Here is a 13,305-nt window from a genome sequence, read left to right as displayed (position 1 = left end):
CACTTGGCTCACCCTAGTACCATCGCTGCTTCTTCTTGCTCAAGCCAAAAAGTTCAGCATCATCCTTTATGCCTCTGTTTCTCCCATTTCCAATCTACCAGGATATCCTGTTGGCTCTACATTCATTAATATTAAAGTGTTTGACCAGTTATTTAAAAAATAGATATATCAAAAGTAATGGAGGAGCTTTTTAAAATGTAATTCTTGTCCTAAAGAAGGAAAACCAAAATTCTGCTCTTATTTTCACAAAGACAAGGGGCTAAGAGAACGTAGACATACTATATCAGAGTGTTTAAAAAATTAATAGACTTTGACTTTTATACCAGTTTTAGGTTTACAGAAAATGTGATCCAAATATATTGGGTTCCTGTACACTCTGTCCCCCCACTGGCCTCTGGTTTTTCCTACTATTAACATTTTGTGTTGGTGTGGCATATTTGGTACAATTGATGAATGAATATTCATGCATTGTGATTAACTAGCATCCATAGTTTATTTTAGGGTGTAGTCTCTGTGTTGTACAGTTCTATGGGATTTGCTAAATGTACTATGTCATATATTTCCCATTACAGTATCATAAAGAATAGTTTCACTGCCCTAACAATCTTCAGGGCCTTATTTCCCCTCAGCTAGCAGTGACATCTTTAGGTACAAGTACACACCACCTATAACAATTTAATTTCTTGCCTTCTGGGCAAGCCAGGGCAGTGACTGAGGGCAGAGAGAATGTCACCTGTCTTCCATTCAGCAGCCTGTGTTGGATGCAGGGTCCAAGGTTCCTGGGTCCAGCCTACGTGCCCCAACGGTGGTCTCCTACACTCAAAGACAATGAACTTCCAGACACGTCACAAATGCCAGATGCTCTGCAAAGCTCTCCCGATTCCTCCTAGCAACATGAGTTGCCGCATTTTCTTTATTCTAAGGTGTCAGGCACATGATCATGGTGTTCATCAGGCTGTCTGATCCTCAGATTATATGTCAGTCTTCCAGACTAGATCATGGGCTTCTTAAGGGCAGAAGCTTCTTAGTCATCTGTGTCTTCCTTAGGGCCTGTACTTGCCATTTGTTGATGATATGAAAAGAGTTGGGGTTGTGAAGGGGAGGAAGAAGGGTAGAGAAATGAATAAAGGGAAAAGAGGGAAAGAAATAAGGGAGAAAGGGAAGGTGTTTGTGCTCATGCCCTCGGTCACCGATCGCTATGGGTGGGCACAGGTGTTCAGCACCAGAACGACAGGAAGATGAGCAAGAGAGGGCATCTCTGAGTCAGGGCTGATGCATTTCGCACACCCAACGATCCAGCCACATCGCTGACGAATCTGTGATATTGTATATTTTTCCCATCAGCAGCCCTAGTTGCACATGAGAGACTATCATCTGCTATTTCACTGACTTCATTAAGTCCTAGAACCTCAGGGTTAATGAGTTCTTAGTTACATGGAACAGCTTTGTTTGATAGGTTATTTTAGTTTTATATGTAAGAAAACTTGGTGTTCTTATATTATTTAATATATTGATTTGCTACATTGTATAAAAAGACAAATAAATGAGACTTCTTTAAACTGTCTTAGAAGATGTCTCAAGTCTCCCATGGCTCTGAAACTTCAGTGTGGATGGGCAGTTCACCACATTTGTTGTCCATAGTGTACTTGTTTGGACAATTTCTCAATTTCCAAACAGCAGTGATGTTTTCTGCAACAGATGAATTACAAAACAAAATATTACACATCTTGTCCTCCCTCTGATAGAAATCTTTGTGGTCTTAAACAATTAAAACTCCTTAGTTTAAACTCGAAGTATTATTAAGGAAAGTTGAAATTTTATGATAGTGATTAAATTGAAGATTCAAAAATGTGTCTATATTTGGGAATATTCATTATGATTTTAATGTTAATTTTTTTGAGCCAATACCATTTCCAAAAACTTAAACTGCAGAAATACTAAAACATGTGCAGTTATAGCTTAAAAGAATGTGGTGAAATTATCTGCAGTAGGGCAAAATTTAAAACAATGCAAATGGTTTTAAAAGAGGATTAAGTAACTATATTTAATGATGAGTAAGTAGTAGGTTAAAAAAGGAATTATTTTGAATAATAAGAAAAATAAAGATTCTAAGGTACATATTCAGTGAGGAAAGTTTCAGAATCACGTTTGCTATCATTTCATTTTCGCAAAAGAAACAAGAATAAAAATGAAAACTACACACGTGCATGCATATTCACTGCAAGACACTTGTAAATTGAAGGGGGTAATGTTAATGTTGACATAGGAACCATCAGCATAATATAGGAGTGTCATGAAAACCAGGATCTATAACCACTTTAATTTAAGGGACTTTATATTCTCTATTATACCTTACTATCTATAATAATAAACTTAAATTTTCCATACTTAAAGTATAAAAAAAAATAAATTGAGTAAATTGTGAACTTGGATCTCAAGTCCAGTTCCTTTAGTTCTCTCAGAACTATCTCCCTTCATTTCAAAGTTCATGGAATGGTTTTTGGTTTTCCTAACATGTACCACTGTATTTTAAATTTACACATCACCAGGACATTCTTTTTTCTTGTTCTCTTATTATTAGAACATACATTTAATGCCTTCTGACAATCTAGCCATTGTAAACCTCCCAGGTTTATCAACTGTCATCATCCAAGTACCCACAGTGCAGATTTCTGGTATTACAATGGTTTTAGATTTTGTCCTTTGGATTTTTTGAAAATAAATTATAGTGTCTATTTACATGGATAAAGAGTGACCACTGTCTTTGGCTGGTTTTTGTTGATAATGAGGCCAAGACCAGGGCCTTCACTGAATTCCCACATGTGCTTGGTTGCAAGCCACACTCAGGTGACAGACAGTCTTGCAGTTGCTGCTATTGGTCACATGAAGACTGGGAAAGAGAGTGCATCAGATCAATATAAACTTATTTCTCTTGCAAAGCATAGCAACTTGAGGCACATGCATTATGAATATTGGGTCAGAAGCATTATCTTCATATTCAAAGACTAGCATATAATTATCAAGAACAGAAATGTAAAGAACATAAATAGCTTGATGATAGAATTGGTACACATTTTATTAGAAATTCTATTTGAAATCCAGAGAAGAGTAACTGAATGGATTAAAAACATATCAGATATTAGATGACAGAGAATATGAGAAAATTTCAACTTTTTTTCCAATTGAATTTAACAATGTTTTGCTCCTTAGTTGACTGATTGAATAATTTGCCTCTGCCAGGATGTAAAATTCTCAGAGATACTCTTTCTGCCATTGTGCCAATCTATGACACAGCTAGCGTAGTATTTATATGCTGTGCTGGTCAATATCCTTCAGAAATGCCCAGCAGAACACAGGCACAAATATTCTCCTTCAACAAATACTCATCGAATATGAAATCAGACTTCTACTGATACTGAGGTACCAGTACTTCCACTGGTACAGAGTCATCTGGAGGGCTTGTTATGAGGCCTCATTCAGGATGAGGCAAAAGTTTTGAAGTTTGCATTTAAAAGTTTTTAAAAAGTCATGTATAAAGAGTGGCCGCCATGATGATTAAACACATTATATTGTGCCCTTATAAAATGTGATCAAAACCCACAAACTTTATGACAATAAGTAATTGTTCTTATTTGGTCTGCTCATTCTGAAAAAACTGAGTCTTGTCCTATGCAACAGGGCTGGAGCAGTTGGAACATGCGTCAGTTGGAACATGCGTCAGTTGGAACATGTTTAAAAGCTAATGGATAAAATTGTTTTACATTTCATATAAGACAAATAGAGTAAATTAAGGACACATTTCTAATATGTTCAGATATTCCAACAAGTAAATATCTTATATATCTCAGTTTGCTCCATTATTTGTCAAACACATTTATTTTCATTTTGATAAAAATGTCTCAAAAATGCCTTAGTAATTTGCGCTTTAGTGAGGGAAATTTGGAAATAATGAATGTGAGCTAATCTCTTTGTGACTCAAGGATTCTCACTCAAAATCATCAGCTTTGGAGCTATGCTTTTATAATGTGATGCTCATTGGGTTTTTGAGGTATAATGCTTGTCTCTAAACTGAATTGCCCCAAACTACTTTATAGTAGTTGATTTCACTACCTGTGTTCTCTCCTTCACTCTTATTTTGTATTTCAGTATACCAAATTTACAATGTTTTTGTTGGTTTTGTTACCAACGGAAACATCAGGTGAATTAAAAGACACCAAGATAAGTACTCATCAAACTAAAAAGTAAATGCAATTCCACATTATTTTTGCCCGAGGGTAGGTGGGTAAATTTACCATAATGCAGTCTTCTCAGTCTTGAGCATGCTTCAGAGTCATCTGGAGGGCTTGTTAAAATGTAGGTTGTCGGGTCCCACCCCAGAGCTGTTTCAGCAGATCTGGGGTGAGGCCCGAGAATGTGCATTTCTAGCACTTTTCCAGTGGATGCTGCCCATCTGAGGACTACACATTGAGAGCTACTTGCTGCTTAGAAAAGTGGAATGGGGATAGTTTAATGAATCAGTAAGAGTTTAAGGTTTCAGGAAATGTCTGGAAGTCTGCAAGTAGAAAAAAAGGGAATGTTAATTTTCTCTTCACATATTGTGCATTACATTTATGGAACACAAAGAGGGAGCGCTGTGGGACAAAGTCAAGGGAGTTATATAAAATGATAGATTACAGTTACGTGTTAGTTCACAAAATGATTTCTGGAAGATACATTAAATAATCCCAACATTATAAACTGATACCACATCGGGCAACCTCACTCTCCAAAATCCTCTCATGTTGCCTTTGCACTAAGCTGGCCTGGATGGCCCATTGGTTGGACCCCATGTGGCATTCCTAATATCTCTGTGTTCTAATCCATTGGTTGCCACTAAAGTGCTTTGCCAACGGATTTTGTTCTCAGATAGTGCACAGCACTGAAGAGAAAATCACTTTGCAAATTCAGTGATTTCATGGGCCACTAGGCTCTCTGGATTCTCTATTACCCAGTTTATCTTTTGTTCATTTAATGCATCACAAACAACATTGAATTAGTTTTTGGACAATTAGGTAAGATATTAAACTAAAGATGTACATATAAATATGTCAAGTCATTATTTTAAGAATACATCTGTAAGACATAGTTGAAGGCTTTTTCTTGTGAACATTGTGAAGGCTTTTCCCCGCAACTCTCTAATAGTTCAACAGGTATCAACTTGCATAAATAATACTTCTTTCTCAGAGGGGTTCACAGGTGAGAAAAAGAATTTTCTATAATGGATGTTTAAAAAAATCACTTCCAAGGCAATTAGTTCTTGTAAATCTCCTGAAATAAACATCAGGAAATTAAATTGGTGTGTGTTTGTTACTAGAATGAACATCCGCAAGCAAATCCAAGATTGCAAATGTTTTAGCTCAGGCCTAATTTCAAGTCTCTGAAAGACCCTTCCTTCCTGAGCTATGACCACCTAAAGTCCTCCTGCAGCTTCACCATTGCCTTAACTTTCAGCACAAATCCTGAAATGATGCTAAGGAGATGTACATGACTACATGTCTACAAGCTGTGGTTTCATCATTTTTTTCTTTGTCTCTGAGCTAATGCCGAGAAAACACCCTGGTTCTGCTAAGTGGATCTCAGTCTGTTACTTAGTCTCCTGCTCTCCAGTCACCCAAGTCTGATTCCTGAGCACCCAAATCTGATTCCTCAGCTTGATTCTTTTTTGTTACGTGTCATTGCCTTCAGGAAAGGGTACCCCAGTCCTGGATCCTGGACCATTGTCTGGGACCCTCCTCTGAAATGCCAAATATTTCTAATTTCAATTTGCTATCCTTCTTGTAAGGATGAATTGTCTCATACTGCATCCATCTGTTTGGACAGGCCAACACTTAATTTGTAACCCTTCATGGGTATCTACTTAACTGAACTACAACCTACTATCGCTTCATCTTGTCGGACAGGCTAGTGTAGTCTCGCTTTACAACTGTGATGGAATCTATCCACCCAGATCCTATTCAGTAATAGAGCCTTTTCTCAAATCCCAGCCCTTCCTCATCTGAGCTACATGACAATAAGTAATTAATTGGTCTTACTTGGTCTGTTCATTCTGAAAAAACTGAGTCCTTACTGAATAGAGTTTCATAAGGACGGAGTTCTTATGGAGCCATATTATACATGGGAGTGATGGACATGAACAAGGTACAATTTCTCTCCTGAAGAAACTTAATTTCTTTCTTTCTTTCTTTCTTTCTTTCTTTCTTTCTTTCTTTCTTTCTTTCTTTCTTTCTTTTTCTTTCTGTCTGTCTGTCTGTCTGTCTTTTTTTTTTTGACAGAGTCCCACTCTCTCACCCAGGCTGGAGTGCAGTGCATAATCTTGGCTCACTGCAACCTCCACTTCCTAGGCTCAAGTGATTCTTCTACTTCAGCCTCCTGAGTAGCTGGGATTACAAAATCAGTCTGCCATCATGCCAGACTAATTTTTTAATATATATTTAGTAGAGACAGAGTTTTGCCATATTGTCCCGGTGGGTCTCTAACTCCTGACCTCAAGTGATCTGCCTGCCTCAGCCTCCCAAAGTGCTGGGATTACAGGTATGAGCCACCGTACCTGGCTCATTTTTGATGACAGGGCAAACAAGCAAACAATTGAAATACAGGTTGAGTATTCCTTATCCAAAACTCTTGGGATAAGATGTGTTTTGGATTTTTTAAAAAATCTTCAATATTTTCATTAAACTTACTGGTTGATATCCCAAATTCAAAAATCTGAAATCTGAAAAGCTTTAATGAGCATTTCCTTTTGAGCATGACCTTTGAGCATCGTGTCAGCATTCAAAAAATGTGAATTTCAGATTTTTGGATTAGGAATGCTCAACCTACACAATACTTTAACCATAAATTCTGAAAACCTTTCTTTAAAGGACGTAGTAGAAGAGGTCAAAGAATTGTCCTTCCATAAACATTCATTCTATCATTTGCTCAAACCCCACTGTGTTTCAGGCATTTTGTTAATACATCAGGAATGGACCCAGAAGGCCTTTCTGAGAATTGTGAGTTAGACCCAGATATTCACCCAAGCCCAGAGCATCCAAGACCTTTCGCCTCCAAATACCAATGATAATTTGTCTTGTGGTCCAAAGACGTTAATCAGAGCTGCTTATAATAGACAGCTTCGGAAACTGGCTTCTCTCCCCTGTAGCCCCAGATGGTCTACCCTGGACCCTGATGATGTTAGGTTGGAGGATTTTAAGTGCAGTCACTTTGTTGCCACTTCCACTTTCTTTCCAGAACCTCTGAATCAAATGTCAGCCTGTTTTCTTTGTTCCCTTTCTGTTTAGCTGGAGCTGGATATACTGAAGGAATGAAAGTTTTCTGAGCTGACTGCACTGATAAACCTAGAAGGAGACCATGGAGCTGACTGCACTGATAAACCTAGAAGGAGACCATGGTGATAATTGCTTCATAATTTTCAAAAGTCAGCATTAACTGCTGAGTAGCAGAGTGGACTTAAATTTGTGTCTTCAGTGGAAATGATCACAGTGATGTCCTTACTGCCTCCTAACTCATGAAAGGAACAACTGGCTGGTCCCTGGAACTCCCTGCATGACTGATGATTGCCCACGGACTTCTAAAACCATCTTTACTCTGAAAATGTGAATGTTGCCCATGACCTTCGGCTGATGGATGATATCTGGGCCTGAGATGGCAATATCAGGTATTTCTGAAGACATCCTAGGGAAATGTGGGGATTGCCATGGTGCCTCTGAGCTTACCTCTAGAACAGACATTTTGATAAGCACTTTTCTTCTTTCTCTGAATTCTAAATCAGCCCTAGATCGCTGGAGGATAATTCTGAAACAAGCCCTACCCAGTCAATTTTCCTGAAGTTTCATGAGGATTCTGAAGAGCGGTGACTGGTGTTGGACTGAAACCAGGGAGGAAGGCCAAGGAGAGGAGAGCACTCAGAGGCAGTGGGTGGACAGAGGTCATCCAGAGACTTGCAGAAAATAGGACCAAAGCCATGGCCCCAGACAGGAGTGGCAATCCTAAGTGCAGTTTTAGTTGCACTTTTGAGATAATGGAAGTACAAAATCCATCACTTAACCTCTTTTAACATCAGTTTATTCATCTGCAAAACATTGACATGCTACTTCACAGCATTCTTCACATATAATAAGAAACAGCATGTTAAAATACTAAACAAAGCTTAAGATGTGATGCAAATATACTATCAGAGTAGATTGTAGATTATAGTTCTATCACTTATCTCTTTCTTATTCATAAGAGAAGCTCTTATGAACATTGAGTTAATTATTTCTTTTCCCTCCTTATTTATGAGCATACATGTCTTATTCAAGGTTTAAAATATCACTTGGAAATTAACAAGGGGTTTCACAAATATAGTAATATTCCCTATTTGTTCACAATATTTTGTCCCAGAATGATGCTTTTGAAAAAATAAAAGAACTGCTTATAAAATCGTGGTACAGTCAAGGCAGACTATAAACAAATGCTCACCAACCAACAGAAGAAATCTATCCTGCAATATAGATGACTTTCCCAGTGCACCATGATAGTTCCTTTAAGCTGTTACGAATTATTCCATAAACATGTATTTAGAGACTTTTAAATATGCAGATTATTGGCCTGAGAAACCATTTCATCTCCAAAGGAACATTTGCAGGCTGTTATGCAAATCTGCATTTGAGGAACTTTCACATTATGATCTTAGTGAATTCTTGACCAGATAGACTTGAGCAGCTGCCACCCATGCTTGGGAAGTCCCTTTGCTTGAGAAGACAAAATAGCTCATTTGTTTGCAATTCTTTCCTGAAAGTACACAAGGGCAATTTTCTACATTGTGAATTGCTTCTATCAGAGCAACATTTTCCCTGAAAGACCATAGCTCATTATGCTATTTAGAAACAAGCAAACAAAAATGCATACAAACATTTTTTGGGGGAGTTTTATAATTTGTGCCCAGAAGGGACAAGTTTCTTTTCAGATTAAGTTTTAAAAAATGTTCCTTTATTGCTGTTATGTTCAAGCTGACATGGAGGTTATAACTGAGAGAATCCCCCTCTGAAATAATAATGCCTTACGTTTGTATAATGTTTTATACTTTTCAAAGTGCTTTCAGGCACATTATTTCATTTGATCTTCAAAACAGCTCAGTGAGGCAGGTAAAGTAGGTGTTTTTATTCATTTCTTTTTAGATAAGGAAATAGGTTCAGACTACAAATATTATCCGAGTATCTACTAACTCCATCGTATTGCGTGAGGTGTCACAGAGGATAAAATAACATATATTCCTAAAAGAAGAATCTTGGTTTTAGATAAGACATAACAACACAAAGTTAAATAATACTAAATGTACAATATGGTTCAAAAGGTGACAAAAGACAATTTATGCTCATAGTATTAGAAGCATGAGCAAACTGTATTCTGGCAGGTTAAGGGAGACTTCTTAAAGCAGGTGCCACCTGAATATATATGCCTGGAAGGAGGTTTGGAATTTGGATTTGGCATCATAATCACCTACTCATATAACCTTAAAATAGAAGAGATTTTGGCATTCATCTAGTTTGTTCTGATACTAGATGTTGGCACTCCCTATAGCACCTTAAACAAAAATGTTGGAATAGCTATGAGTCTTACAAATTCTATCTTATGAAATCCCATCTCTACTAAAAATAAATTTTAAAAACATTAGCCAGGCATGGTGACGGGTGCCTGTAGTCCCAGCTACTCGGGAGGCTGAGGCAGGAGAATGGTATGAACCCGGGAGGCAGAGCTTGCAGTGAGCCAAGATCGCACCACTGCACTCCAGCCTCGTGACAGAGCGAGACTCCGTCTCAGGAAAAAAAAAAAAAAAAAAATTCTATCTTATATGCAGCTGCAATCTCCAGTTCTATAATTCTACCCTCTGTTGACTAGAGTAAAACAAGACTAATCTATTTTCTCTTTCTGTGGAAAGCCTTTAATATGTCTGTAGTCAGTATAATAGCTTGATCTGCCTTTAGTCTTTTCTTCTTTCCATTTAATTTTAAAGCTTCTGGAGATACAGTCATTATTTTACTGCTGGGCCCCTATTTTATTTCTCCAAATTATCTGTAACTTTGGCCATCCCAAATTGATACACTGTTTTAGATATGCAGATTTGAATGAGGCTCTAAAAACTATCGTTATCTTTCCAATTCACTACTAGCATGTCTGTTAATACTACTAGTTGTGAACAATTCTCACATATAAAAGTAACTAACTTTTGTGTAAAAGCAGCATAATTAATGTGCCTGGAATGAGTCATGAATGTCTTCCTAAAGAACAAAGGCCACCTTTCTCAAGAACAAAGACTGCCTTCATTGTGATGGCTTTTTTTCTTTTTCTTTTGTATTTTTCTTAAGCCGTTCATGATCTATGCATGTCTGCACAGATGATACTTGCTTAAGGAACTAACACTAAAGCTCTAATACAATAACAATTTTTGGTATTTTGTTTCTCATTTTTATTACTGGGAAAGTAAAAATTAATAGCTCATGTAAATTAATAATCCAATACTGACCCCTGGTGTGTAATGAAGAAATTGCTTACTGGATGAACTAGTGGATGCTTGGGAAAAGTTTTATGTTTTAATATAAGAGTATCTTTCTCCAAGTAAAGAAGTTTCCTAGGCTATAATTTAAAATGTGAAAATTGGGAAATGTCAAACTAACTAACTGAATGTAGAGAATGTCTCTATGGTAGTCTTTAGCAGTGGGTAAATAAAAAGAAAAGAAAGAACAGCTGACACCAGAACTGTCCCATTCAAAAATGTTTTTTACAATTCGGCCAGCGTTTAAGAAACTAAGCACAGTGAGTTGAGAATGAATGATCTACCCTCCTTCACTTCACTATATTTGAATCAGACTTTAAAAACAAACAAACAAAAAAAAAAAAACCTCTTTTGAATTTCTCTGAGTCACCTCCTCAGACGGTAGATGTGTCTTCATTGCCTGCCACTCCCCAAAGTGTCTCTCCATTTATTTCAGACACAAGATCCCAAAGTCACAATTTTCTAGTCTTACTTGCTCTTCTTTGTTATCTTGTCATTTTCTAAAGCCATACCATATGCCTGCTTTACCATTCAAAGGTATAGTATTTGTTAGGCTGGTTCTTGTTTCAGGTTTCTCATTCTCCTTCCTATTTTCAGTATGTGCCCTTCCCTCACACCCTATGCTCAAGCCAAATTATCTATCCAGCATGTCCCCCATTGGTAACTTCTGAGAAGAAGTACTGCAGAGTGGACAGATGGGACTGGAATGAGTCAGTCACTTTGCAGACACAGGTGTAAGCCATGCAGGTTTAGGCCTCTACTGCCACCAGCGACCCTATTGATGGCCTATTCCCTCCTGTAGCAGAGCTCATAGAACCTTAGAAATTCACCTGTTGAGGGAGTATCACTGGGCCAGTCGTCAATGAACCCAGATTCCAATTTAATCCTGGCATTGCCCCTGACTTGTTATGGGACTTTCTGCAATGCAGTTCAACTCCTAGGTTATGAAACTTCTATTTTCTAATCTGTAACAAAGGGTGATTACATTAGACGATTTCTAACATCCTTTATAGTACTCCAATTCTACAACTCTATACATGTGGATTCAAGAGGCTAGCTCAAACCCTGGGTTCTTCACTTCTTGCAATGCTCTCTCAATTTCCTCCTTCTCCCATCCTCTGGTTTGTCCATATGTTACTGTACTTGCGTACTTCCTATGTACACTAAACCATTATATGGACTACACTCTACTGTATCTATTTGTCTATCTTTTTTCTTTCATTGAACTGAGATATGGTAGGCTGGGATGAGCTCTCTATACTGAGATATATACAGTAGGCTGAGACGAGCTCTCTATACTGAGATAGATACGGTAGGCTGGGACCAGCTCTCTATACTGAGATAGATAATGGTAGGCTGGGACGAGCTCAATATACTGAGGTATATACAGTAGGCTGAGACAAGCTTTCTATACTGAGATAGATGCAGTAGGCTGGGACCAGCTGTCTATACTGAGATAGATAAATGTAGGCTGGGACGAGCTCTCTATACTGAGATATATACAGTAGGCTGAGACGAGCTCTCTATACTGAGAGATACGGTAGGCTGGGACCAGCTCTCTATACTGAGATACGGTAGGCTGGGACTAGCTATCTATGGAATGAATTAGAAAATAATGCATATCTTGTCTTTATCCTGCAGGTCTGTCTCTGCCACATATTTCTGAGGAGCTCCTGGGTCTGGGAAACTTTGGAGTCAGCACTGACCTTTTATCCTGGTTCTATAAACCAGATCACATGCAAGAATGTTGCTTCTTAAAAATTCTCAAAAGTGATGAATAGCTGTAGTCCATGCTAAAGGAAAATTGAGAACACCAAGTTGTTAGTGAGAGCTGAATCACTCTGAGTGATGGAGTGAGAAGTTTTATTAGGTTGGTGCAAAAGTAATTTGCGGTTTTTTACATCAATTTTAATGGCAAAAACTGCAATTACCTTTGCACCAACCTATAGTTCACAGAGTCAGGTAGACTAGGTAAAGGCAGGCAGAAAGCAGAGACTGGGGAAGTGGAGAAGAGTTAGTGAAATGATTTGACTTTGGAGACAATGGGGTGAAGGCCCAGGGAAGGTTCCACACTCTTGGGGTGGCCATAGGAAAGTTTTAAAACTCAGAATTTAATTTGACTCAATTTGTTTGCCAATTCAACTCTCAATTTGTAATTTGCAATAAACTTTTCTATCTTCACAAATTCTTTACATGGTAGGTTTTTGTGGAAAACAATAAAGGTGATGAACATTCTGTCTGGGTCAATGGTTCTTGATCTTCAAGACTCTTTAAAATCACTTGGGGAACTTTTGAAATCTGCATGCTGATGTCAGACTCCTGAGTGATTACAACAGAATCTCTGCAGGTGGGACCCAGGAATCAGTATAACTTAAAAGATCCCAGGTGAATCCAATATGCAGCTTGCTTTGGAATGAGTTATTGTGAAACAATAGACTACAGTGATCAACGTGAACTCATCTGAGAGACTCCTCGGCAATCATGTCTGCTTTGTTCTTTAATCAGTTCTGTTTCACATTATTGGAAACACCTATTTTAATTTTATAAGCCTCCCTTTTTCTCAAAACTTCCACCTCCAATTCCATGTATACTCTCAACTAATGACTTCCCTTCTACCTTTCAGAGATAATTAGAGCTCAACATGAAAAATTTCTTTATTTCCTGTCACCAAATCTGTAAATGCGTTTTTTCTTAATTACTTTTCATTAGTGCCTTTCTATCAACATTTGACCATC

The 13,305-nt window shown here is 37.8% G+C and overlaps 1 long non-coding RNA gene across 1 annotated transcript in view; it reads left to right on the top strand.

The window, feature by feature from the left end:
* The window catches only part of LOC144333302 (uncharacterized), a 61,877-nt gene extending 48,855 nt beyond the window's left edge, over window positions 1-13,022 (top strand). The window contains exon 2 of the long non-coding RNA XR_013401848.1: window positions 7,317-13,022. This is a non-coding gene — a long non-coding RNA (uncharacterized LOC144333302). The remainder of the gene's footprint in view (window positions 1-7,316) is intronic.
* The last annotated feature ends 283 nt before the right edge of the window (window positions 13,023-13,305 follow it).

Source organism: Macaca mulatta, chromosome 12, assembly GCF_049350105.2.
Source record: "Macaca mulatta isolate MMU2019108-1 chromosome 12, T2T-MMU8v2.0, whole genome shotgun sequence".
Lineage (NCBI taxonomy): Eukaryota > Metazoa > Chordata > Mammalia > Primates > Cercopithecidae > Macaca > Macaca mulatta.
Note: the sequence above shows the minus strand (reverse complement) of the source record. Positions and strands in the feature narration are given on the sequence as shown.